We start from the raw sequence: 27375 nt of genomic DNA on the forward strand, positions 1-27375 counted from the left end.
TTTTCAGAGTCCATCGTCTCTCATGGTTCGTCTACCCCTCCGATTTCCCCCCTTCATTCTTCCCCCCCTGCTACCTTCTTCTTCTTCTTTTTTTTCTTAACATATATTGCATTATTTGTTTCAGAGGTACAGATCTGAGATTCAACAGTCTTGCACAATTCACAGCACTTACCATAGCACATACCCTCCCCAGTGTCTATTACCCAGTCACCCCCTCCCTCCCACCCCCCACTCCAGCAACCCTCAGTTTGTTTCCTGCGATTAAGAATTCCTCATATCAGTGAGGTCATATGATACATGTCTTTCTCTGTTTGACTTATTTCGCTCAACATAATACCCTCCAGTTCCATCCACGTCGTTGCAAATGGCAAGATCTCATTCCTTTTGATGACTGCATAATATTCCATTGTATATATATACCACTTCTTCTTTATCCATTCATCTGTTGATGGACATCTTGGCTCTTTCCACAGTTTGGCTATTGTGGACATTGCTGCTATAAACATCGGGGTGCACGTACCCTTTCGGATCCCTACTTTTGTATCTTTGGGGTAAATACCCAGTAGTGCAATTGCTGGATCATATGGTAGCTCTATTTTCAACTTTTGGAGGAACCTCCATACTGTTTTCCAGAGTGGCTGCACAAGCTTACATTCCCACCAATGGTGTAGGAGGGTTCCCCTTTCTCCGCATCCCCGCCAACATCTGTCGTTTCCTGACTTGTTAATTTTAGCCATTCTGACTGGTGTGAGGTGGTATCTCATTGAGGTTTTGATTTGGATTTCCCTGATGCCGAGTGATATTGAGCACTTTTTCATATGTCTTTTGGCCATTTGGATATCTTCTTTGGAAAAATGTCTGTTCATGTCTTCTGCCCATTTCTTGATTGGATTCTTTGTTCTTTGGGTGTTGAGTTTGATGAGTTCTTTATAGATTTTGGATACTAGCCCTTTATCTGATATGTCATTTGCAAATATCTTCTCCCATTCTGTCGGTTGTCTTTTGGTTTTGTTGACTGTTTCCTTTGCTTTGCAAAAGCTTTTTATCTTGATGAAGTCCCAATAGTTCATTTTTGCCCTTGATTCCCTTGCCTTTGGCGATGTTTCTAGGAAGAAGTTGCTTCGGCTGAGGTCGAAGAGGTTGCTGCCTGTGTTCTCCTTTAGGATTTTGATGGACTCCTGTCTCACATTGAGGTCTTTCAACCATTTGGAGTCTATTTTTGTGTGTGGTGTAAGGAAATGGTCCAGTTTCATTCTTCTGCATGTCCAATTTTCCCAACACCATTTGTTGAAGAGACTGTCTTTTTTCCATTGGACATTCTTTCTTGCTTTGTCAAAGATTAGTTGACCATAGAGTTGAGGGTCCATTTCTGGGCTCTCTATTCTGTTCCATTGATCTATGTGCCTGTTTTTGTGCCAGTACCATACTGTCTTGATGATGACAGCTTTGTAATAGAGCTGGAAGTCCAGAATTGTGATGCCGCCAGCTTTGCTTTTCTTTTTCAACATTCTTTTGGCTATGCGGGGTCTTTTCTGGTTCCATACGAATTTTAGGATTATTTGTTCCATTTCTTTGAAAAAAGTGGATGGTATTTTGATGGGGATAGTAGCTATCTTTTAAAAGGAACACAAGGAGCACCTGGGTGGCTCAGTCGGTTTAAGTGTCTGACTCTTGATTTCAGCTCAGGTCTTGACCTTGGAGTCGTGAGATGGAGCCCCGTTTCGGGCTCCGTGCTGGGCATGGAGCCTGCTTGGAATTCTCTCTCTCCCTCTGCCCCACCCCCTGCTCATGCACTCTCTCCCTCTCTCTTAAAAAAAAAAAAAAAGAGAAAGAAAAAGAAAAAGAAAAGGAGCACATAATCCCCAGGTCTTCATGGTCACCACTACTCTCTCGTTCTCCAGCACCAAGTGCGAGTGTCCGCTGCCATTTACCATCTTACATACACCTTGCCTCTTTCTTTATATTACTTATCTGGTTCCACTGGTCATTTGAGTTTGCAAGCCCAGATACAGGTATTAAGAATTCCTGGATGATATCAGACCACGAGCCCTCCACTTCCCTTGAGCCCATTTCTGTTTTTTCTTCCTTGCATACTAAAGGTAGGCATACCAGTTTTTGTGATGAAATGAATTCTAAAACCATATGCCTCGAAGTGGACAGGGGCCTAAAATTCTTTTTGCTCTGTATTCAAACTATCACTTCTCCTTTCCTCCAGCCCTGATCCTACCTTCTCGTTGTGCAAATCTCCCATTATCTCATTTATCTACTCATCAGATTCTTAAAGAAAAAATGCAAATGCCCATTTACTTTTTAATGATAAAATATAGGCACCAGCCAATAAGCCCCGAAAGTTCCAGTAGAAAGTGCATCTGGATGTTTATGGTAGCCACTTGCTATACCTGAGAGAATAAGCAGGTCTTCAAATATGAAGAGATAGCCCCCTTACTTTTGGCAAGAGAGCACATGTCCTCGTGATCACTGCCTCACTAGAGGAGCTGGGCTGAGTTATACTCAGTTCGTCTAGCTTGCCTCATGTCCTGCAGCCTGCATTTGTGATACGGATGGAATGGGTCAGGGCATAGAGTTCAACTAAGACCTGTAACAACAGTCAATGTTTACAGAGCACTGTCTATATCCAAGAGTATCCTAAGATCTCTTACATGTATTATTTTGTTTCTTCCTCACAATATACTCACAGAGTATATACTATTATATTTATTTTATAGCTGAGAAAAACGACACAAAAAGTTAGGTAATTTGCCAAGGTCAAATGGAAGAGCATGGATTAGGACCCAGAAAATGTGATTTCAAAGTATATTCTCCTGATCACTAACCTCAACAGCCACCTCCCCCTCACACTTACTAGAGGTCCAAGATTAGACTAGACTTGACTAGAACCAAGACTCTTGTTCAAACAAGTTCAAACTGAAGGTAGCGCTAGCAGTCGACTAATTCAGCTACCACACTGAAATCTAATGGTAGTAAGACTACATTCTAGAACTACCCATATTCTTCTTTAGTAACAACAGCAACAAAAATACAGATTTACTATTCTTAGGCTTAAATAAGCAGGGATATTGGTAAAAAATTTAGTGGATACTTTAAAAATTGCATTATAATTTTTTCAGTCTATACTGGGAATGACACTGCTCAAAGCTTGATATTCTCTGGATACTCTATTTGCTGAAATTTTTATTTTTATGACCAAAGTGGGCATTTGGTTACAGCTGCTTTAAAATTTCTCTGAAATAAAGATTAAAGTTGTACCTTAAAACAGGGAACCCTGGGACCTCCATTTCCCATCTGTCTGTGTTATAATGGACTCAAAATGACTTTCTGGGGAGGATCTTGTGTTGCCTGGGACTACTCATATGGCTCATAGCTAAGCAAAACCAGGTACCCTTCTACTGAGGCATATCTCATTGTTAAACACCCTGACTGCCACAAGAGGGTATTAATTCTACCCCTAGCTTGACTAAAGGAATCACATGGCTTAGCTCTTCCTGACAAAACAGTTCTCCATGTACTTCTCTGAGAATATACCTTAAATTCATTACTGATCCAGTAACGTCTTTCAAAAACTTGATTGAGAGAAGATGTACTTTGGAGAACTCCCCCAAGCCTATGTCTGTTCCTCAGAAACAGCCTCTTTCCTGTTTTGAGATCCAAAAAACTTTTATATATATATAAACTTTTTTATAAAAGTTCAGGGATCTCACATACACAAAGTGAGACACATATTCCACCCCCAGGATTGATGGCACATCATTAGAAAGTGACAGTCAGAACCACATAAGGTTGAATCTGATGGAGGTATTCTCTTATTTCACCGAATTGATTTTCAATACTCTCACCATGGCAGATGCACTGGTCCATACTGAGGGACTATATAGAAAATAGCTGATGAAGGTTATCACGGTTTCTGATGAGGATGTTGCTCGTGACATTATACGATGTCTTTCGAGAAAGACTTATTAGAGAAATTTCTCTTTGGTCTCAGTATCAGGCAGAATGGGGCTTCTCCAAGCAGTGGGTTTCATTTCACTTATGAACACTATGAATCACGTTTGTCCCTTCTCTTGGGCTGCTGAAGTGCTCAGTGTCAAATGCGTGTTCCTTTTGTACAAAGAAAGTTGGACATCAGTGATGGGCTGGGTCTCTTCCTCTCAACTATCTTTTCTTGTTATACTAAACAGATTGTAGTAATGCATTTTAGTAATTTTTTTTGAATAAAGAAGGGTGGAAATATGCAATTAATTTTTGTTGTTGTTGTTGTTTTCTCCCTAATGATTAGTTCCAATAATGATCCAGTTGCTACCATGAAACCCTGAAAGCTAAGCTTGACTCTTCTCCCTCACACCCGCACAATTGATTCTGCTTTAACTCCATCCACTTATAATTGCCACTACCCTACTCTGAGCCAACAGCATCTCTCTTCTGGGCCACTCCAGTATCTTAACTGGTCTTATTCCCTTTTTGCCTGGTCCATTGCCCTACCCAACCTATTCTCTGAGCTTCAACTCTGCTGGCAACTCTATTTTGGCTTTAGGTTACAGTCTAAACTCCTTAAAAGACCTTTAAAATCCCTGGAAAATCTGAAATGAGCATGTTTTCACATACCCATGGAATCTCTCCTCCTCAAAAGTACAATGTTCCCTCCTCCCTCTTTTGGACATTTGTGCGCTCCATTCCCTTTGCCCTGAACACCCTTATTTCACATTCCTGGCTTTTACCTAGTTCTCAGTTCTCAATGTAAATGTTCTGTTTTTAGGGGCAGGTTTTCCTAGACTCTTAAGTTGGGTTACACATTCCTGTTACACACCTTCAAAATAATTATGATTTGGGCCTTTTATATTTGACTGCGGTTACTATTTGGAGAGTTTGTTTTCTCTGATACACTACAGGACAAGGAGTGTCCTGCATCTGTCTTGTTTACTGCTCTAGTCCCAGTGCTTGGCACATTCTAGGCACTCAATAAATATGGGTTGATTGACTGAATTAGATAAATCACCATTAAAACACCAAAAATTTGAAATTAGGAAACACCAATTTCCGGCTAGTGTATCTTTAGCTTACCCACAAATGTAATGAAACAACCTGCAAAGTTGCTCTTATTTAACATAAAAAAATTCATCATATATGATTGGTCCTTTTCTATCTTCCAATATTTTCACTTTAAAATAGAGAAGAGGAGAATTCATACAAGCATATCTTTCCCGGGTTGATTGCTTATTCAGTTGCCATAAATCACCCAGGATAATGGAGCAATAAAAGACAAAGTGCATCTTCAGAGATCTTCCTATTTATCAAAAGACAGTGTTATTTAGACTTAAAGAAAGGCTTTGGTTGTCTGAGAGAAACCAGAGGAGAGAGAAAACTACCAAGTAATATAGAGACCTCATTTAGCTGCCAAAGTCACTGGAAACCTCACACTCCCCCTGCACAGTCCCTATAAAACAACCTGCTCATAACATCAGTAGTTTCTGCCTTTCTGTTAAAATAAGTTGTACTGTTACCATTTTTGGGGGGTGTGGGGTGCCACATACTGTGAAGTCAAGCAATATCACAGACTTCTATTCCTGGGCTGAAATTATGTAAGTAGACCTAGCATTGCCCAGCAGGTACTTGGCTTCACTTCTTTTACTTCCAGCATTCTTGACTCTTGCTCATTTATAAATTCTAATGAGATGGTCCTCTTTGATATCTATGAGGATCAGGTAGATTATAACATTGATAAGATTCAGACAAAATGATGACTCTTACCTGCGTTAAAACAAACACTGTAACTCAAGGATACATCTAGGGCATTTCCAAACTAGTTAAAATGCTCATTTACTCGCAAATAGAGAGGGGGCTCCTGGGTTGCTATCATACTCAATTTCTCAGACTCTGCTGCATCTCAGGCCCTGGGTTCTGTGAGATGCTCTGTGCTCCTCTTCGCTGACTTCTGTTGCTTGCGACCAAGAAAATCTCAACTAATAGAGCAAGGAAACTCCATCAATAAGATATCAGATAAATGGATGGTCTAAAATACGGGCTCTTAGAGGAGAAAGAGAATCACTTCTTGAACTTATCTCTGTGGGAGAGAATTCAGACTCTCCTTAAAGAGAAATGATGATCTTCAAAAATGAAAGATGGAAGAATCCCAAGCATAGTTAGAAACACTGACTTCTTCTGCATCTAGATTCAGCACAATTAAGTAATCACCTTTGCACATGTACACACACTCACCAAGGTATTATCTGCCCCTTTCTTTCTTTTTTTTTTTAAAGATTTTATTTATTTATTTGACAGAGAGAGACACAGCAAGAGAGGGAACACAAGCAGGGGGAGTGGGAGAGGGAGAAGCAGGTTTCCCGCAGAGCAGGGAGCCCGATGCGGGGCTGGATCCCAGGACCCTGGGACCATGACCTGAGCTTAACGACTGAGCCACCCAGGCGCCCCTATCTGCCCCTTTCTAATAACTGAGTTTTACAGACTTAAAAAGCCATTCACAGTAAAAGCACATTCGTTTTTATGTATCACTAAAAAACAAATAAAAATACTGCGAATTAAATGGTGATACAGGACTTTCTTACCACTTGTTTTTTTATTTTATACTCCTTGAAGTGGCTCTTTTCAGATTTTGCACATATTTGTAGCATATATCATTCCTATGCATAAACAAGGGAAACCTGAGCTGAATGTATTGGCTAAGGTACTCGTAACATGTCTTTATACTCAAGAGTCTAAATCTTCCAAATCTCTGTCTTTGATAACCATGCATTTCTGAAAGTGAGGAGCATTTCTTCAAAGGGTGGTCCACTATTGTCTCTAAGCTGCCAACCGGTTGGCAGGTTTCCATGCTAGAGCTTTCTTGATCTTAACAGGTGTCAATAATCTAACCTACCTTCATCAAATGGTCCTTAAATGGCTATCTTAAATGTCAGGAAGTTATGGTTGTCTGGTCACGCAACTAGAAGGGGAGCAATCATGTTTGTGCATGCAAAGAATGGTAATTATGATATGGCTCCTGCCACAACACTGGCAAGATGCCATAAACTATAAGCTGGACCCACATTTTAGGCATCCGAAAATGTGTGTGTGAGGTGGAGAGGGGAGCGTATCTTAGAATCAATGAAATACAGTGTTAGAGACTCACCCCCAGGACAGAAAGTAAAATCCCTTTTAAAACAGGCTTGATCATTTTTACCTCTGCCAGAACAAGTATTTTAACTTAAAAGATGCTTTTAGAGCATTTCCAAACTAGTTAAAACTCTCAGTTATTTGCAAGTAGAGTAGCTTTGTGCTAGAATCCACCCAAATTGATCATTATTCCAACTGGCCAGTTTGGGTACATGGGTCTTCTTTAGTGAAAGGAATTTCACCGCAAGCTGTCCTGATCCAGATGAGACAGAAGTTTCATGAAAGGTAATACTTTTCACCTCTCCTAGCTATACAGAGACGGAGTGGGTGCAATAGGACAGACTTGAAACACAAGTGACTTAAACACATCACTGCCTACCTCGCCCCCACGCTTCCTTACACATAATGATGATACTATTTGCATACCTTTAAACACCCAAGAAAACAAACTAGTTAAGCAGGGGTGTAGGTTTACAAGGTATGTTTTTATACACCATCTTCCAATCACTTGAATGTTCTGGTTAATTCACAAAGGCTTTCACACATAAAATCCAGGAATGATACCGATGATTTCCAGGCGAACACAGTCCTGTACACACAAGATCTCTGCCTCTGCCTTCCAAGGAAGAAGGGGCACTCCCCATGCAACCAAGCTTTCCTGTTCTCCACTCAGGGTCCTTTCTTCCTGCTTGGTGGCCATTACTTGTTGCTGGGGAACTTTCCGGCCAGAGTTCTACTTGACACCTTTTAATTAAAAAGTCTTTCCTAAATCCATGGTTTACATCCCAGCCGGGTGGCAAGACCATACCTGTGAAACCCTGGGTCTGTCTCTAGGACTTGAAACTAGTACTCGATGGAGGTTACCAGGATTTGAAGAACTAAGGGGCAGCTCAATTATAACCAGCAAGTTGCACAGAAAAGAATAATAATGCAAGTTATTCTCCTTCTACTAAATAATTATCTTTTTTTAGCCCTTGCATTTAAAAGAGGACTTTAGTCTCCAAATAAGAAAACAAACAAGCCAAAAATATTTCCACCAGTTATTTACTGTTAAATTAAGAAAGGATGGGTCTTAGGGTTGTCAAAATAAACGCAGATATGAAAATTTAGACTTTTAGGAAATTTACAGTGTCGCTGAAATACATTGTAGCAGCAGTAATTTAATTTCCTTATCAGTCTCCCAAGGGAAACTGGGAACAGAATGTGCCCAAGTCCAAGAAGAATTCCTGAAGGGAAGGCAGAAAGAAGCTAATTGCAAACACTGGGACCAGCCTGTGTCAGTTCAGATAATGCAAATACAAAGGGGCAAAAGCTAGGAAATTATCAGTGAGAAATGGAAACAAGAAGAAAAAGATCAGAACAAAAATAAATCAAATGACAGACCACTTTATAACAGGATGTGTTTTAAAATAAATGGCAAGTCATGACAAAGCCAGGTGAAAAAATACTGGCTTTTAGTGAAAAAAATAGGTATTCACTAGATAAATAGAAAATACCCTAACAGTCAGAAAAAAAACATTGAGAATATAGCTGAAAAGAGCACAGAAGACATTACAATCCCTGTAATTTTTATATCATGAGGCTGATAGGACTCTGCATTAAAAAAAAAAAAGTGCATTGAACATTAATTTCCTATGCACCAGGGTTAGAAAAACCATTAGTTTTTATAGGGAAATGCTACTTTTTAATACCCCATACTACAGAAAGAGAAACTAGTGTATAGGGGCACCTGGGAGGCTCAGTCGGTTAAGTGTCCTTCGAGCCCTGTGTCAGGCTCTGCACTCAGCAGGGAGTCTGCTTGGGATTCTCTCTCCCTCTCTCCATCTGCTCCTTCTCCCCACTCTCTCTCTCTAAAAACAAAACAAAAACAAAAACAAAACCTAGTAGATAATAAAATGTCTCTTTAATTTGTATATTAAATTTAAAGTAAATGTTTAAATTATCTTCCAAGATTGTGAGAAATTTTGTTACTACTGTAGTGTAATAGTTCAAATGGATTATGTTTTCAAATAGGATACTTATTTGATGCTGATATTAAATTTAATCAGTAAATAGATCAATAGGTCTTCTAACATCAATACTTCTAACTTTCAGTGTATACAAATCACCCAGGGATCACAAAAATGCAGAATCATTCAGAGGGTCTAAACTGAGGTCCAAGAATCTGCATTTTAACAAACTTCTAGGTTAAAGATGCTGAGGCTGTTGGCCTGCGGACCACGATTTAAATAGCAAGGCTCACCAGGTGGCCTCTTTATGGTGGAGTCTTTCACTAGCCATACAGGAACCAAAAGGATGCCCAACTCCCACTCAGAACCATGTCTGGTCTCAATTATGTATTTTGGTTCAGATCACCTATGTCCAAATAACGGTGAACTTCTCTAAGAAGCTGCTTTCCCTTTTATTTAAAATCATTATCATAATCAAAACACTGAACAACCGCCTAATATCTGTGGAGTGGCAGGTTAGGTTATAAATGGAAATACCGACTCTTGCCCCCTAGGAGTTTATAATCTAACACAAAGGCATTGGCATTGGTGTGTATGTGATACTGCAGACCAGAAAACCACACCAAAGGAGATGCATGCTGTCAAATAAGATCCAAATCAAAGGTTTAATTTGTTCTTGGAATGAAAGGAAAGGAAATGAATATAAACTTTGGTGGAAATAGAGATAATTTCACTGAGGAAGTCCAAATTGCAATACATATTATTGAGCTGTGAGTTTTCTCTTGGTCAATTCCTAGGAAAGGGTGTGTCATTTCAGAAAGGATAAGAAAGCAGTTTGCCAGGCAGCAAGGGAGAGCATTTCCACACACACAACAGGCTATGGGTGTCAACAGTATTTTGGTGGTTAAAATAGATATTTACTAATAGTGATCAAGGATATGCAAATCAAAGACACAATGAGATATCTCCTGACATCTGTTTAGATGGCTATAATCAAAAAAGTAAAAGTGTTGGCAAGGAAATGGAGGAAAGGGAATCCTGCACACTGCTGGTAGGAGGGTAAATTGGTACAGCCATTATAGAAAGTACGGAGGCTCTCAAAAACCTAAAAATAGAACTACTCTATGATCCAGCAAACCCTCTTCTAGGTATATACTCAAAGGAAATGAAGTCAGCACCTCAAAGAGATACCTGCATTCCCAAGTCCATTGCCATTATTCTCAATAGCCAAATATGGAAACAACTTGAGTGCCCTTGATGGAGACTAGCTAAAAAAAATTGGGGTGTGTGTACCCACATAATTATACATATATAATTGCTCAGTTTTTTCAAAACAGGAGATCCTGCCATTTGCAACGACCTGGCTGATACTGGGAGCATCATGCTAAGTGAAATAAGCCAGGCACAGAAAGGAAAATACTGCGTGATGATACTTATAACTGGAATCTAAAAAAGTCAAATGCACAGAAACAGAGAGTAGAATGGTGGTTGCCAGGGGTAGGGAGATGGGGGAAATGGAGAGAGATATTAGTCAAAGGGTACAAAGTTGCCACTATGGAGGATGAACAAGTCTATAGATCGAATGTAGAACATGATGATTATAGTTAATACTGTACTGAATACTGGAAATTCGCCATGAAATTTCAGGTGCTCTCACAACAAGAACAAAAAAGGAACTATGTGAGAAGATGATATGTTAATTAGCTTGACTGTAGTAATCATTTCACTATGTATATAAAGTCATGATGTTGTACACCTTAAGTATATACATTTTTTATTTAAAAAAAGATGGTAGAGAACTTAAGAATAGCAGCTAGTACTTAACAACTAAAATTAAATATAGTTTTAACCCTCAAATATAACTGAAGCATTTCCTAAAATTATGCCACTAACTTTTCCTCCAAAGGCTTTATAAGAATCTATCTCTCAGGGCGCCTGGGTGGCTCAGTTGGTTAAGCGACTGCCTTCGGCTCAGGTCGTGATCCTGGAGTCCCGGGATCGAGTCCTGCATCGGGCTCCCTGCTCAGCGAGGAGCCTGCTTCTCCTTCTGACCCTCCCCCCTCTCATGTGCTCTCTCATTCTCTCTCTCTCAAATAAATAAATAAAATCTTAAAAAAAAAAATCTCTCAGTAAATGAAATCAAAACAGTATGAGGACTGATTACTTGCATCTGAAAAAACAAGACGGATTTGTTATGAATTCTAGACTTCCTTGCTGCCATGGCCGTACAAGTGTTTAACTGGTCTGAAAATAATCCTGCCAAGCTTTGGAAAAACTCAAGAGGCTGGAAAAAGAGCCAAGATGTTACAAATACCTCCCCATTCCACTGTCTCCTTTCTTTTTTTATTTTTTTTAAGATTTTATTTATTTATTAGAGAGAGAGAGAATGAGAGAGAGAGCACATGAGAGGGGGGAGGGTCAGAGGGAGAAGCAGACCCCCTGCCGAGCAGGGAGCCTGATGCGGGACTCAATCCCGGGACTCCAGGATCATGACCTGAGCCGAAGGCAGTCGCTTAACCAACTGAGCCACCCAGGCGCCCCACTGTCTCCTTTCTGTCAAACTCATAAAAATGTACATAATCCATATACATTTGTAAAAGCACACTCTATTTATGTCGAAGTAAACTGAAATTTGGAGCTTTATGTGTCTTTCACATAATGCAGCTCATTGTTTCCCTAAGAAATGAGGATGAGAGATTTTGATACCTGGGGCAATGCTGAGATTATTCAGTTGGAGTTGGGTAAGTAAGAACAGATTCTTACTACTAATGCCTGATCAACTTAAACTGCTACAATACAGAAAATACTCCTTCTTCCTGTGATTTTGAAACTTAATATCTTTTAAAACGGGAAAAGCCAAACATTATTTCTCTCCCGGAGCAAGACATAATTATAGCCTTCTAAGGCAGCAGTGGCACGACTAAACTAAGCCAATTTATTGGATTATCTTTCCCCTTCACCATGTCAACAGGCACTATATTCTCTCATTGGAAGAAATCCTAATATTTAAAACACAGTTTGCTCTTAATTGTGAAGCAGGTGGTACTTTTAAAACATTTCTAAAAGTTAGCTTTAGTGTAGACAAAAAAAAGCACTGAAATACCTGATTTTGAGTCACTGGCTCTTCATTTACCAACTCATTTGTTTCAAACATCTTAGAAGTTGGGTCTCTTCCTTTGTAAAGTTCCTCAGAGCCATGAAGCAAGGACTGAATAAGATAACACATATGAATACCCTTTGAAAACTAAAGAATGCTATAAATATACTAGTTTTGTTATTTTAGGTCACAACAGGAGCTGCAACCATGAAAACCATAAACTGAGACATGTGGACATATATTTAGCCTAGACATGATAAACTGTCAATTTATGAGCACAGTCATCCCTACATCCCATTTTTAGGGGTCTGTTTCTGGGACCAGTCCTGGCATGAATTTCTGAGTCAGTCAGGAGACAGAAACAATCCTGGGAGTTTAACAGGATTTAATGTCAAGAATATTTAACCAGATACTGTAGAACTGAAAATTCTCCAAAAACGGAAAAAGGGAACAGAAGTATTATGGTTTAATAATTACAGGAATCAGCTTTCACTCACAGACTGGGGGAAAAAAGGGAAGAAGTTGGAACTGTCACAATTCAAGCTCAAAGAAGGGACCCACACCTTGGAGGAGAGGACTCTGCCTGACAGGTGCTGGTGGCTTTGAAACCTGTTCTGGGAGTGATGGAAAAGCTACAAACTGGAATCAACTGAAGCTATTGAAAGAAACTGGTGCTTCCTGGGTGAAGAGCAGGGCTGAGGTAGGATGCAAAGGAAGGGAAGCAAACCAGGTGAAGAGTCATATCCAAGATTCTCCCATTTGTGTGTGGCAATGCAGGGGTAAAATATGGTCTGGGTGGTGCCAATGCCCAAATCTTTGCTCTATAGCTCACTGTTTCCATATAAAGATTAACTCTGTATGGAGTTGCTACCTGGAAACTGGCAGAGAATATTTGAATTAGAAGATGAAGAAATACTGCTGACATGGTGAAGCTAATTTACGTGATACCAGTTTTAGCAAAGTTTAAAAATAAGCTTAATCTTAAAAAAAAAATTAACTTGTTAGTTCATACATAGTTTTAATTTTAAAACCTTGTACAATTTGAACATAGTAAAAATGGCAGAGAAGAAAAATGGCTTCATAATTGTTAAAATGAATGTCACAAAATCTATACACAAAAACGAAAACAAAACATTTTGGCAGAGACTGAGATCCATCAAAACCATTCTCCTCCTCTTCCTGGGCCCTGAATGAGACTACACTACCCAGGTTCTCTTGCAGTCAGGCCACGTGATGGAGGCCCAGCCAATAGAACTGTGAGTGGGCGTGATATGCGTTACTTCCGGATCTGGCCCAGAAAACCTCCCACCCTGGTGTCTTCATCTCTTCCTCTTTCTCTCTGAGAACATCTGGTCTTTAGAAGACGGAAGAGACTCAAATCGGAGGACACCTGGATAGGTGAACTGTCTTGTGGAAGATAACTACTGGTGACCTCCACCCCTATCCTGGGCTTTTCTGTATTTGAGAAATAAACGTGTTATGACTGAGCCATTTCATGTCTGAGTGTATTCATTGCCACTGCTTAATGTACCCTTAACTGATCTACACGTGATTTTTAATAATTATAATAGCAAGACTAAAAATCATAGCAGCTATTATTTATTAAGCTTTGATTAAGATGTCAGGAACTGTGTAGTGTTAGGTCTCAGCATATTTTTTTTTTTTTTTTTAAGATTTTATTTTTTTTGACAGAGAGAGATAGCGAAAGCAGGAACACAGGCAGGGGGAGTGGGAGAGGGAGAAGCAGGCTTCCCGCAGAGCAGGGAGCCCGATGTGGGACTCGATCCCAGGACCCTGGGATCATGACCTGAGCCGAAGGCAGACGCTTAACAACTGAGCCACCCAGGCGCCCAGGTCTCAGCATATTGCATGTGTTTACAAAATACCTTGCCAGGCCTTCACTTAGAAGGTCTCTATACTTTGCACATGGCACAAATGGGCCTCGTTAGATTCTCTTACAGTTCAAATTAGACTAGAGGACGAAAACTAGAGAACAAAAAGAAAGATTTATCTGGGGACGCCTGGGTGGCTCAGTTGGTTAAGCATCTGCCGGCTCAGGTCATGATCCCAGGGTCCTGGGATGGAAGCATGCATCAGGCTCCCCAGGGAGCCTGCTTCTCCCTCTCCCACTGTCTACCACTCTGCCTCCTTGCGCTCTCTCTGTCAAATAAATAAATAAAATCTTAAAAAAAAAAGAACGACTTATCCGTAAGATAAATAAGATCACTGATAGAAACAAGAATGGACAGCTGATAGTAGCTTGGTGGCAAAGCAAGATGCAGAAGGAATCCAGAAGTCATAGAATAAAGACTGCAGTGTGGGGCCATTTGGTGTAGGGCTATGGCTCCACCAACCCTCAGAGTTTTCAAAGGAATCACAGTAGAACTGCTCCTTTCAACAGTTGGTGTTTATAAAGATGGTCAAGTAATCAAAAAGTCACATTTCCTAAGTTTTGTTTAAGAAAGCAGGAAAAGTGTTACAATATGACTGTGAATATTTTTCAACTGACACGGTCAACATCAAAAAAAAAAAAAAAAAAGAAAGAAAAAGGAAAAACAGAAAATCCTGCTGCCTAAAGGATGTGTTTTAGTTAGCTGGAAAATTATACAGAACAGCACAGTTTTAAATGGCAATACATGACCGCGCATTTGTTTATCTAAGAAACCGCCCTTTGTAACATCGCAACCGTAAATCCTGTAGGAAACTCAGATGGGGGTTTAGATTTGATAAACTGCAGAATATCAGGAGGAGTCTCCATTTTTTTTAAAGCAGCCCCATTTTATGGGAAACCGGCCACCTCTTCTGCTGATGTGAATCACAAGAGCTCATTCTCTCAAGTTGTTGCCTAGGCTCACGTTCTCTATTTTCCGGTTATCTTTCCACTACTGTCTTTCCGGGGCACACACTGTAAACTGTGTAAGTGATCTCTGCAGCTTTCCTGCTGGGATTAGTAATAGCCATACTACCAGCTATTTCTGTGCAATCGACCTGGGGCTTGCATTTAGATTACATTTGATTTCTATACTTGGGAAATGCATGCTTTAATTTTCCTATTATGTTAAAACTGATAATGCATAAAAAAGAAGATACCTGTTCATGATACTGACTTTATAAAGTGGGTATGATTTGCTTTATAGTAGCAATGCTTATACCACCAAATGTGCATTTATGATTTAGGCCAGCCAACCTATGCGGGGAGAAAAAAAAAACACTGACAAGTAAAAACACTGGAATGGGAAACAGTCCCAACTGCGAGGCAGGTAATAGAAGGTGCTTCAGCCTAGGTCCTCGAGAAATTTCAGGAGAGTGCAAATTTGGTGAGCACATTCTTCCATTCTCTCCCTCCAAATGTACTGAGGCCTGTAAATGGCTGAATCCATTATTCACAAGATAAAGGCAAAGAAGGAACCAAGACTATTATGTCAGAAGCAGTGTGGTCTTACTTGGCAAAACAGGACTGATACCCTTTACAGCACCACAAATCTTTTGTTTTGTTTTGTCTCTTGCACATGTACACACTAAACAGCTGTCACTTTTTTATACCTGTTATGAATTTTTTAAAAGTGCTATCAAAGCACTTGTTTTACTATCTTTTTACTGTCTTTATTTTTTTTCTTTTACAGTAGGTCTCAGAGAGCCTGGATGCACATCCGAAAGCTCATTAGGTAGGAGAGGAATAACGTCCAGTATGTGTAGATTCTCTGTGGGGACTCAGGATATTTGTATGTGGTGTAAACTGTAGGGAGCCAAAATAAAAATTCTCTAACCTACCAAAAATAATGTCATTATGAAACTATTTTACCTTCAGAGTAAAAATGCTAGAAATAGAATGATCATTTTCTTCATTAAGAATTTTAAAAATAATTTACCATATTGTTCAATTATACATACTTATGGGAAAGTACACAGATTCTAAGTGTACAGCTCAATGAATTCTTACCCCTCATAGGACCACCCATTCAGAGTAAGAAATAGAACAAGACTGACAAACGGAAACTCCCTTTATAGTCATTACCTCCACTCCAGCAGGGGAAGCTACTCCAGGAACTTTGAACACTGGGGATTCGTTTTGCCCATGTGCACCTACACGCTGGAATCAGTTTGTACTTTTAGAACCATGAACTTCATCCATATTGTCATATGCAGCTGTACTTTGTTTATTCTCATTGACGCTTATGATAGTCCATTGTTGCCAACATACACCGGTTTATTTAACCATTCTAATATTAATGGGCCTTTGTGTATTTTCCAGTTTTGAGCTCTTTGGAATACTATTAGTATGAGTTTTGTGCCCATGTGTTTTGGTGAACACATGCTAGTGCTTTTTACTAGGTTTATGCTTCTCTATGGAATCAAGAGGTCATTGGATGTATGCATGTTCAGGTTTCGTAAATGCTGAGAGTTTTCCAAGGTGGTGGTACCAATTTATATTCCCACCAGCGATGTATGGGCATTCTGGTTGCTCCATATCCTCAACTAAAACTTGGTATTATCTGTGGTTTTCATTTTAGCCATTCAGGTAGGTGTGTGGTATAATCACACTATGATTTTAATTTGCAATTCCATGCTGACTAATACTATCAAACAGAATGAGACTTTTTGATGTATTTTTAAATAGATGTATATTTTACAGAATCCTGAGACAGTAAAGGATCTCAAAGATGACCCAGTCCATGGATATCAAATGTATGGCACATTTGTCCCCAGTAAGCCTCCATACCAACCCTTCCCGTACCTTTGGAATATAAGGCAATAGATCAGTGACCTGGATTCAGCTTCAGAAACCTTCCAGATACAACTCATTACACAGTCATTTCCAAGGGATCTTATTGGGGTTGGGATTGAGGGATCTTATTGACCAGGTAAAGTTTATCAGAAGCAGAAAGGTAGAACTAGTAACTAGTAGAATAAGGTAGTCTGCTCAGAGTTTAAATTTCAGATCTACCACTCACCCTGGCAGAAAAGAAGATTTCTCTTTATGACACTGCCTTTATCAGGTTGGTATGACTTGATTTATTGTAGCAAAGTTCAATTCATTGAGCTGAGTGATCCTGGCAAGTTACCTCATCCCTAGAAAGCGGTATTATGAGAGGTAACTGAAAACAGATTTGCACCATTTTTGATTCTCATGATCCTTCCCCTTGTTCAAGGACAGGTTTCCCCTGGGCACAAATCTTTCATGATTTCTGTGAGTCTGCCTGCTCTTGAATTAGTATCCTTCTTAAAAGCCTGCTGAAGATAGCAGGAATTCAGGCAATGGCCATGACTCACCGAAGTCTTTCCTGATTTTTGTCTAAATCAAGACATGTACTTTTGGGTCATTTCATCTGTAACTATGGAAAAGGATGCAGGAAGATTCAATCCTGGAATTACCAGAAGGAGCAGGTCATCTTCCCTGACACTTCTGGTGGTGCCCATCACATCTGAGGCTTTGTAGAGTTCTCATTTACTCACCTCGTCTTGCCAGAGGTCCTCACACGGCTTCGTTAGCAACAGTGAGATCAGCCACTGGTCCACAGGGTGCAGGCACTCCTGCCTTTGAAGGAAACTAGGAAAGGAAGGGAAAACAATCAGAACCCACTGGCAGCTCCTTTTAGCCACCTTTGTGTGGTTTTAATATCCTTGGCCTGCCCTCACAGGCAGGTAGAGAAGTCCACCTCTGCGCTGCCTGCTCCTCCTACTTGGGCTCGTTCCCTCTCTATTTGTGAAGCAGTTGTTTTCATGAGCTCACAATATCTTGATGGCGATTCTGAAATCCAAATTGCTCTGAATCCCCTAAGTTCTTTTTCATCACTCATTTGGAGGCACAATTTTACCTGATCCAAACTTATTTCATGGCAAAAGCCTTTCCTAACCTGATGGGAGGCTATTTATTATCTTTACTTGGTCCACTTTGTGAGGAGATTTACACAGTTTGCTATGGAAGAGCTGCTGGGTTTGCTTAGAAAGTGCCGGCCCAGATTGGGTTGGGAGTGGTACTGATTCATGGCATCTATACATAATACCTTCCCAAATCTGAAAAATTTTGAATTTTGAAATAACTCTGACCCCAAGAGTGTTGGATCAAAAAACCATAGATGCATACCAAGCTCCTAACAGACCTCGCTTTCAAACTTATGTCCTGTTGAGTGTTTACCCTTTTATTTGAATTATTTTAAAGAGAAGAAAATCAAAACAAGAAGACGCAGGCTTTCGCCTAAAAGAGCAGTCCAAAAATAAAAATTTAACAAAGTACCCAGAGTGGAAGAGGATGTGGGGAAGCAGAGACCCTTATACACTATTGGTGGGAATGTATTTTGGCATAAACTTTTTGAGAGGAGATTTGCAATTTTCTTGGAGAATTTAAATTGCATATGTACTTTGATCCAGCAATTCTACTTCAAAGTATCCTGTAGAAAGAGTCAAAAGAGTATGTCAGGCATGTGTCATATTGAATATTATACACCAATATAAAAAAAAAAAGGTTTATCAGTAAGAGACTGGTTAAATAAATTTTGGTGCAACTACACAAAATGATACAATGCTGTCTTTAAAAAAATGGAAATGAGGTAGACCTGAACGTAATGATATGGAAAAGTCTCCAAAATAAATCTGTAAGTGAAACGAGCTCTTTGTAGAGTAATAAATATATAAAAAAAACCACATATATATGATCATTACAATTTCTAAGGATATACTTATATTCTAGATAAACCAATTTTCCCCTTACACATATTTGTATGGAAAATGACAGGTGGTAATGATTAGGGATGAAAACAACTTTCATTATATATGTTTTTAACTTTTTTCTTTGCCATGTGCATATGCTGTTCTTCCTGATTCCTGATTCCTGACTGCAGAAGTCTCAAAGGCCTAGATAGAGTACAGGCCACCGAGCATCTTTCCTGAGATTGCAAGTGCCATGAAAGGAAGTCTCCAGCCACCAAAGACTCCCATCACCTTCCAATTAAACTTGACCTCCACCGACCCTTCAATACAGACCATAGACCTACAGTAATAAGAAACTCCACAGATGACATCATGGAATTCCAGAGATGACCTTCTGCCAAATAAATCCAATAATCGCCTCCACCTACCCCTTAAATGTGCCTTATGCAAAGCTTGTTAACTATACTGTTGCTTTCCTGATCCAGTAGCATGATCTGTGCCTCAGCTCTGGGTGTGCTACTAAGACCCAAGAGGAAGCTGTGATTAGCTGGACCTCAACCTGAGTGTACTGATCTAAGATTTTCCACTTGCCATTGCCCACCTCACACAGCATGTAAAAGATGGCCTGCATCTTGATATAGAGTGGCCTGTGTATTGTCCTCTCCAACACCGGAATCTCCTAGTTTAATCGGAACAGTAATCTCAAGATGAATATTTCTATGGACCCCTTCAAATACAATCTAAAAATTTAACTCTGCTCTAAGCTTACTTGGAATTGGTAAGAAAAATCCAATTGCAATCGGATTAGAAAGACAATAAAGAGCAGAGTGACTTTTCATTGCTGGCACATAAATATCATGTGGAATAGAACTCCTTCTATCCAGTAGAAACAAACAAACAAAAATCAACTGAGTTGGTCAAGGTACTGGCAGATATATGAATTCTTAAGAATCAAATGCCTGGTTGACCTTCAGGCTTTATAAGATATTATTCTGAGTTAAATTCTTCTCTGCTTTCCCTAAACCATTCATCTTCAGAGATTTTTTTTAAAAAACAATCTAAGTACACCTCAGCTTTCAGCTGGCCTTCTGTGCAGACTACTCCTCCATGATCTTTGCGAGACTGGCTCCTTCTTTTTATCTAAATCACAGATTCCATGCCACCTGTGTTGGTTTCTCCAATCAAGTAGTGTCACATTTAAATTCTCTGCATATTTCTTATGATTATTTCCTTTACTTGCTGTTTATTCAATTATTATTGGTTTTCCACCCCCCGAAATATAAATGTTGTAAAAACAGAAATGATGTCTGTTTCGATTGTCAGTATATTCTCCGAACACAGTAAGTACTGGGTAATCATTTGCTGGTGGAATGAGTGAATGAATGCACACTTTGTCACCTTCCATCCCCTAGCAAGGTAAGCCAGATGTTCTGGGTGTGGATAAGGCAAAGCAGATACTGCTTTTGTTTAGTAGGAAAAGGCTGGGTAAAACCAGGAAATGGTATTTTAAACTGAATGAAGACTAAAGGCCTAGGAGCCAGGGTGGTCCATTAGGAAGAGTGTTCAAGAACAGCCTGTAATGTCTTCCTGCAGCTATCCTGCCTCTCTGAGTCAGGGGACTAGAGTAAAAAATGGACAAGTCAATGGAGGGTAGAGGTATGTCAAGCTCTCCTCAGGTACTTCTGAGATTCACTATGTTCAGGTCTGCCGATGGTCACTAAGCACTGGAGAACTGAAACAAAGGCAGCAAAGGACAAATGGAGGACTCCAGTGGCCTTCCACGGACAGACTTACATCAACAAAATCTTATCGCAGATGTTTAGCCATCATCTGCTGCGTAATGAAAGCTTTTGTGAGTGTGTCTGCGTGTGTGTGTTTTAATTCTGAAAACACTCATGAAAAAGAGGAAAATTGACAGTAATGGAAAAATGTTAATAATATAATACTATCTTAGAAGATATAATTTGATTCAATGATACATAGGCATCTTAATCTTGGTATTTTTCAGATGAACTTTTTCCCTGTAAGTTCTTCTCTTCTAAGACATAATAAATGAAATACTTCACTCAGCATGTTCATATTCTGTTGTATTAGTATATTTTTCCTTTCAAGGCTTGTTCTAGCCCTCCTCTTTACCCAATGCCACATAAAAAAATATCTACTATCTGCAATAGGTCCACGTCTCCTCTGAAACAAGGATGGACAGGCAACACTGGACTCTGGTCAAGGGCACAGAAAAAGTGAGCAGGATAGGGACAATTTTCCTTGAGGTGCCTTACAACTGAACTGTCTTTAAAGCCCAGGGGTTTGAGGAGGGCCTACCTGTTCTGCTACCATCTTTTTTCTTATACTCAGCAGCTCTAGGCATGACTACTTAATCACTTTACCCCCAAGGAGTCATTCTTGCATGCTTTCTCTGTGCTAGACACAACCAAACGCTGTGCTTGCAGCAGTGAAAGGACCCACATTCCTGCTTTCATGGGGCTGACATGCTAGCCACTCAAAGCAGGTATGCCACAGGCTGTAATATCTTAAATATCTCAGACAGAGAAAATATTTCTAAAAATTCCTTATACAATAAGCCTAATAAAATGAAGCGTACTTATAATTTAAGTCGGATGCAGGGGTAGTGATGGTGTTGAGGAGGATAAAATTGAAAAAGGAAGCATTAAAAATTAGATTTCCCCAAAACTAACAACGACCACCAAAAGAAACAGGCTGCCAAATAAGCACAGGTCAGTGGTCAACAAGCTTTTTCTGCAAAGGAAAAGACAAAATATTTTAAGCTTTGTGACCCAGTCTCTATTCCAGCTACTCAGCTTTTCTATGGTGGCACAAAATCATCCACAAACCACAAACATGACCACGGCTGTGTTCCAATAAAACTTTATTCATGAAAAGAGTTTGCAGGCCAGACCTGGTCCACATGCATTGTTTAGCTTCTCTTCCAGTCTCTCTGCTTTAAATTGTTGGGTGTGGTCACTGAATGGTCTTTGGTTTATGTCCATGAAGACTTTCAGTTCATTGTTTATCAAGCCACGTGTCTTTCTGTTCCAGTGGGTCTTTGAGTTATGGTACAAAAATGGCAATATGATGGACAGAAACTTGACTACACTGTCACCATTTGCTCTCACTCTACCTTTCAAATAACTTGCGCCCTTTTAGCTCAATCACCACAAAGAACTAGACAAAACAAATCATGAAGCAAGGTGTTATTAGGATGTGCTGAGATGCTTATTTGAATCTTAATGCTATTAATAAAGGTTTATCTGTCCCTCCTTGTTCAATCCCACAGGCTGGGGAAGCCTCTGTTTGAGAGGTTTCAGGTAGCTTAAGATGAAACATTATTTCATATCCCATATCACTTCTTCGACAATGAGACAGTTACCATTTTTCTACTGAGGGGCCTATTCTCTTTTGACAAGGTTCTTTTGACAAGATTAGTCTTCCCAGGAACCTCAGCTGATGGATGATTAATATGCAGGGTCCACCCCCGGATTAATCATCTTGAGATACTAGGAGGTGAAACACCCACCTAGCCCAGGTAAGAGCGGCTAAGCTGTCCTCTTTCCCCCACCTTTCTTGTCTCCTCTCCTTAGCATTTTCACAACATTTTAAAATACAGGTTCCTCACTGCAGGATGTAAACAGAACAAGTCAAATGATGCCAAAGTCAAAACTCGAAGTCACTTATTGGTTGAAAAAGTACAACTAAAAATAAAAAATTTACTAAATTATAGGGGAACATTTTGCATATATTATAAAGCATTGTAGGACTGGTGACTAATGATTGAAGTCAAAAGGCTGGATTTTTTGAGTCTGTACTAAATTTATTAATTTAGATACAATCTCTCCCAACTCTTCCCACAATCTCTACAATGGTATCCAACCTTTCGTAAATTGTTCCCTCCCCCCAACCCCTCCCGGGATTGCATCATACAAATTCACAGTTTAAACAATTATATCCCATTAACACCTTCCCCACTCCAATATACTGGACTCTTAATTCTTGCACAAACATTGTCATAAGAACCCATCTAACCTAACGCAAGCAGCTACTGAGTGAACTCCAGTGGGGAATACTTGGAAAAATAGGAGAAAAACCAGCCACATTGAATGAACACGCAACAAAGGGCATTAGGGAAATTGGCTAATATACTGAATTACTTAAAATTATAATGTTGAAAAAAATTGCAGTAGCGGGGAAATGATGCCAATTAGTGGCCCAGTAATGAGAAAGAGGCAGAGGAAGAGTCACTTTGCCATCCATAACTCAGGCCTTGACTTCTTGGGCAGTGAATGCCTGCTTTCTGCCATAAGCACGGAACTATCTGGAAGACGGAGGTTTCAACTGCGTTGAGATTTTCAGGAGAAAACAAGAGGTGCCAGTTAAGACATCATCATGAACTTCAAAGTGCAGGAAGGAAGGGCTGTAAATGACTAAAGTCAAGTCAGATGACAATACTTACTGCTTTCATTTTTCTCCAGAGGCCAGTTTCTTCCTTTTCCTTTTTTGCTTTTTGATGGCACAATACTCTGGCCACCCCCAGAAAGATTCCAGAATCCTCCCTCAGTTTTTTTATTCCTGCAGTTGGCAACCTACACTACCAGGATATCCATCTTTAATACAAATCTGAATGCCTTGTACTGTCATTTGGGTTTAAATATATTTCCCCTGAGCTCTGGCCTCAGTAAAAATAGCAGACAGCTGGTCACCATGTTCCACACCATAAACCTGTTGGGAGGAAGTATGGGGCTTGGCTTGCATCAGAATCACTTGGAAAGCTTGTCTAAAACACAGATTTCTGGACTCCACCCTCGGAATTTCTGATATATAGGTCTGGTGTGGAATCCAAAAATTTGCATTTCTACTAAGTTCCCAATTGGTGCTGATGCTGCTGGTCCAGGAATCATGCTTTCAAAATCACTGCTCTCAACCATCCCAAACCGACTATCTCAAAAGATAAGGCAGGGGTTCCCAAACTCTGCCACATCTCAGAATCACCTAGACAACTTTGACAATTCCAATGCATCTAATACCAAGTAAATCAAAATGGGTGTGCAGGCATTCATAGTTTTCAAAGCCAGGCATCTGTATTTTCAAAGATCTCCAGGTGATCACAAAATGCAGCCAAATTTAAGAACCACTGAACCTTGGGATGAGACCTGGAGACAAACAGAAAGAGCATTATACCAGAGGCCAGGAAGAGGAGGAGGAGGAAGAACAACTCTTATTAATTTTGACTTTGGGACCATCCTATTTACCTAGTCTCTCTCTCTCATCTGTCAAACAAGGTGACCACCCCTTTACTTGCCTCTCAAGCACCAGTAGCAAGAAAAATACATCAAACTGGCAAAATGGTTTGGAGGGAGCCTACATTAGGAAGGAGCCTACAGATAGAAGGCATAGCAAGGGAGGTGATGCTGCCTAGGGTGAGATGCAAAGGCTTTGCCAGCGGGAAAGTATAGCTATAGTACAAATTAAGGATTTGGGAATTATACTCATCTCTGCCTCCTGGTTCTGTCACAGTAGTTGTGTGCATTTAGGAAATCATCTACTCTTATCTGTAAAAAGAGAAAATTAACATCTGTCTCTCAGAGTTATTGTGAGAATGCATGAAGCAATGTGCATGAAATGCTAAACAGAGTTGCTTGCATCTAGTAGTCACTCTATAACTTCTAACTTCTAAATTCCAAGGCAGCAGAGAGTGATATTTAGAGAAGTACTTACTTCCTGAAGATGGAAAGACCAGGGTGGGAAATTCTGGTGTCTGACTTACTAGCTGTATCATCTTCTAGTCAATCAACCTTGCTGAATCTCAAATATATGAGCAAGGAATAACGATGTTGTATAAATATGTTGATAGAATTAAGTTAAATTGATACAAAATACCAAGCACAATCAGTAAGTTATCACTAAATAATATTTTTTTTTATTGTGGTATGTCATGCAGTAGGGATAATGAAAGCTTTTCTTGCATGATCAGAAAGGTGTTTCCTTTTTCTTTTTCTTTTTCTTTTTTTTTTGGTCTCAATTATGATAAAAATCAAAGGGTTGCATACTGGTACAAGGCTTTTTAGTTACCTTGTATTTATATCTTGGATAATCCTAAGGCCCTAGAAAGTTTGAAATCTTTAACAAATTTGTCGGCTTGATCCTATCAAGTCCTTATTCTCAGATTCTTCATTTATTATCCTTTTTAACAAAAGCTATTATGGTAAATATTCTCCTTGATATCTATGTTATGTTTATAAAGGGTTTCAATTTTCTTTAAAAAAAAAAAAAAAAGCAGCACACTGCTTCTGACTAGCTCGGTGACCTGAGCAAGTTAATTTAACTGCTCTGTGCTGTACTTTCCTCCTTTGTAAAACCAGAATGTCATTTCCTTCCCATGGGGTTCCTCCAGAGCAATTTTGCTATTTGCCTGGAACACAGTGCATGCTCCAGAAATGACTGTTACGGCATATATGACGGGTGTATATTTTGCACATGCCACCATCTCTGGATATGGAGGTGGCCTCCCTTTGGGTAGACATTCAAACAGAGGTTAGTGAAATTAACAGTGGAAAGGCTGAAAACTAGCCTCGAATAGATCTCACATAAGCAGATAAGAGACCACTGTGGGTGTGTGAAGATTCAACTCAGTTTAAATAACTCAGTGGCTGGGTCTTGAGGCAGCAACGTCCTTAGAATTAGGGAGCTCCACGCCCTGTCCTCCTGCATCTGGACAGTACCCATTTACAAGGTGGTTTACTCCTCAGATACCCTACGTACTGGTAGTTAATCTGAACTTGAAGGTACCTTCAGATCTTGAATCTGATATTTTTGTTTTGTGTATACAAGTTCTTCCCCTGGACTAGACTGCAAGCTCCTTGAATTTCATGAGATTTGTGTTTTCCTAGAGCACCCATGAGTTGATAATTTTTGGTGCTTACCAGTCATCAATTTCTCATCTATTTCCACAAGGCCCCCTCTTAAATCACCACTCCACAGGGTAATTGAATACTTTTTCAATAATCCAAATGCTATCTCTCTACTTAAAAGTCTTCCAAGGTTTCCCATCATTCATAGGGTCCAGTTTAACCTCCTTAGTACAGTTGATAAGGCTCTTTGTGATCTGGCCTCTGCTGATTTCCCCAAGCGTGGCAGAAGGGGTACAGCCAGGGCTTTGTTGTTATCGAGATTAGGGGTTAAAATCCAGCCTGGCCTCTGACAAACTGTACATCTGCCAAAGAGTCCCATAATTTTCCTTAACCTGTTTCTTTATCTGCAAAATGGGAAAAGTATTACTTCCTTTCAGATTTGTTGCAAGACTAGGACTAATAAATGTGAGATGTCTAGCGTACACATTTTTTAAAGATTTATGTATGTATGTATGTATGTATGTATGTATGTATGTATGTATGTTAGAGAGAGAGTGTTGGGGAGGGACAAAGGGAGAGAGAGCCTTAAGCAGACTCCCTGCTAAGCGCAGAGCCTGACGTGGGGCTTAGTCTCACAACATGCGCCAAAAATCAAGAGTCTGGCACTTACCCAACTGTGCCACCCAGGTGCCCCATAGCATATACATTTTCTTAGTAAACATGAACTACATTTCCTGATACATGCATTTCCTTATACTTGCAGCCCTTGCACCAGGAATTATGCGCTACCTCAAACACTCTGTGCTACACTATGCTTCTTTACCTTTGAACAGGCACTTACCCATGTCTTCAGCTTGGAAACCTCTCACCCTTCAAGACCCGGATGAATAAGCATCACTTTGGTGGCATTTCCTTAACCCACACAAACAAAGCTGTTCCCTTCCCTTGGCGCCCCACTGCCATCTTGGTAGAGAGCTCTATCTGTCACAGTCTAATGAAATTAGTGGTTTATCTGCCTGTCTCTCAAACTAGATAAAAGGCATCAAAAACACCAGGGACCACACCATAATCAGAGTAGCCTATGACTTGCAAGCAATAGGTGACCAACGTTAGCTAACTATGTCCTCCTCACAGTATGTCCTGTTATTTGTGCAAGGTCACATAAAACCTGGTGCGTTGTAAGTTCATAGCGAGTATCCTATACCCTTGACGCCCACAGACTGGGAATATTGACATTATTTGGGTACTTTTTAGGACCGAAAAATCCCAGGTCCTTCCTCAGACTTTCTGCATCAAAGTCTGCATCAAAGTACAGCAAAGATCAAAGTCTCCATCACACACACACTAGTGTTTGTGAAGCGTGTCCTAAACACCCCTGCCCTCCCACCAGAGGCACACAAGCAGGCACTTGATAAGTGAAAGCATATGGACAATTCACCCTGTATTAGCAAGGAAGAGGACGGTGACCCAGAGGTATTTCAACCCCAGCATAATACTAATCATGGGAAGAATCCTGTATGTTATTCTGGATACCACAGTGGTGATGATTTACAAACTCCGAGCTCCCAAGGGGGTCCTGAGAATAGCACTCCTTACTTTCATCGATAAAAATTAAAGTAAAAACAAATAGAAATCCACCCCAACCCAGACACTGGTATAAAAGAAAAAAAAAAAAAAATCAGTTTTAAGGAGT

At 39.9% G+C, this 27375-nt stretch overlaps 1 protein-coding gene across 1 annotated transcript in view; it reads right to left on the bottom strand.

Annotated features, from left to right (window-relative positions):
- Window positions 1–17698, bottom strand: part of RARB (retinoic acid receptor beta) — a 464566-nt gene extending 446868 nt beyond the window's left edge. Inside the window, exon 1 of the mRNA XM_034993612.1 lies at window positions 17626–17698. The gene's annotated coding sequence lies outside the window, so the exon portion shown is untranslated. The remainder of the gene's footprint in view (window positions 1–17625) is intronic.
- Between the last annotated feature and the right edge of the window lie 9677 nt (window positions 17699–27375).

The sequence above is a fragment of the Mirounga leonina genome, unplaced genomic scaffold, assembly GCF_011800145.1.
Source record: "Mirounga leonina isolate KUSES-001 unplaced genomic scaffold, KU_Mleo_1.0 Mir_115, whole genome shotgun sequence".
NCBI classification, from domain to species: Eukaryota; Metazoa; Chordata; class Mammalia; order Carnivora; family Phocidae; genus Mirounga; species Mirounga leonina.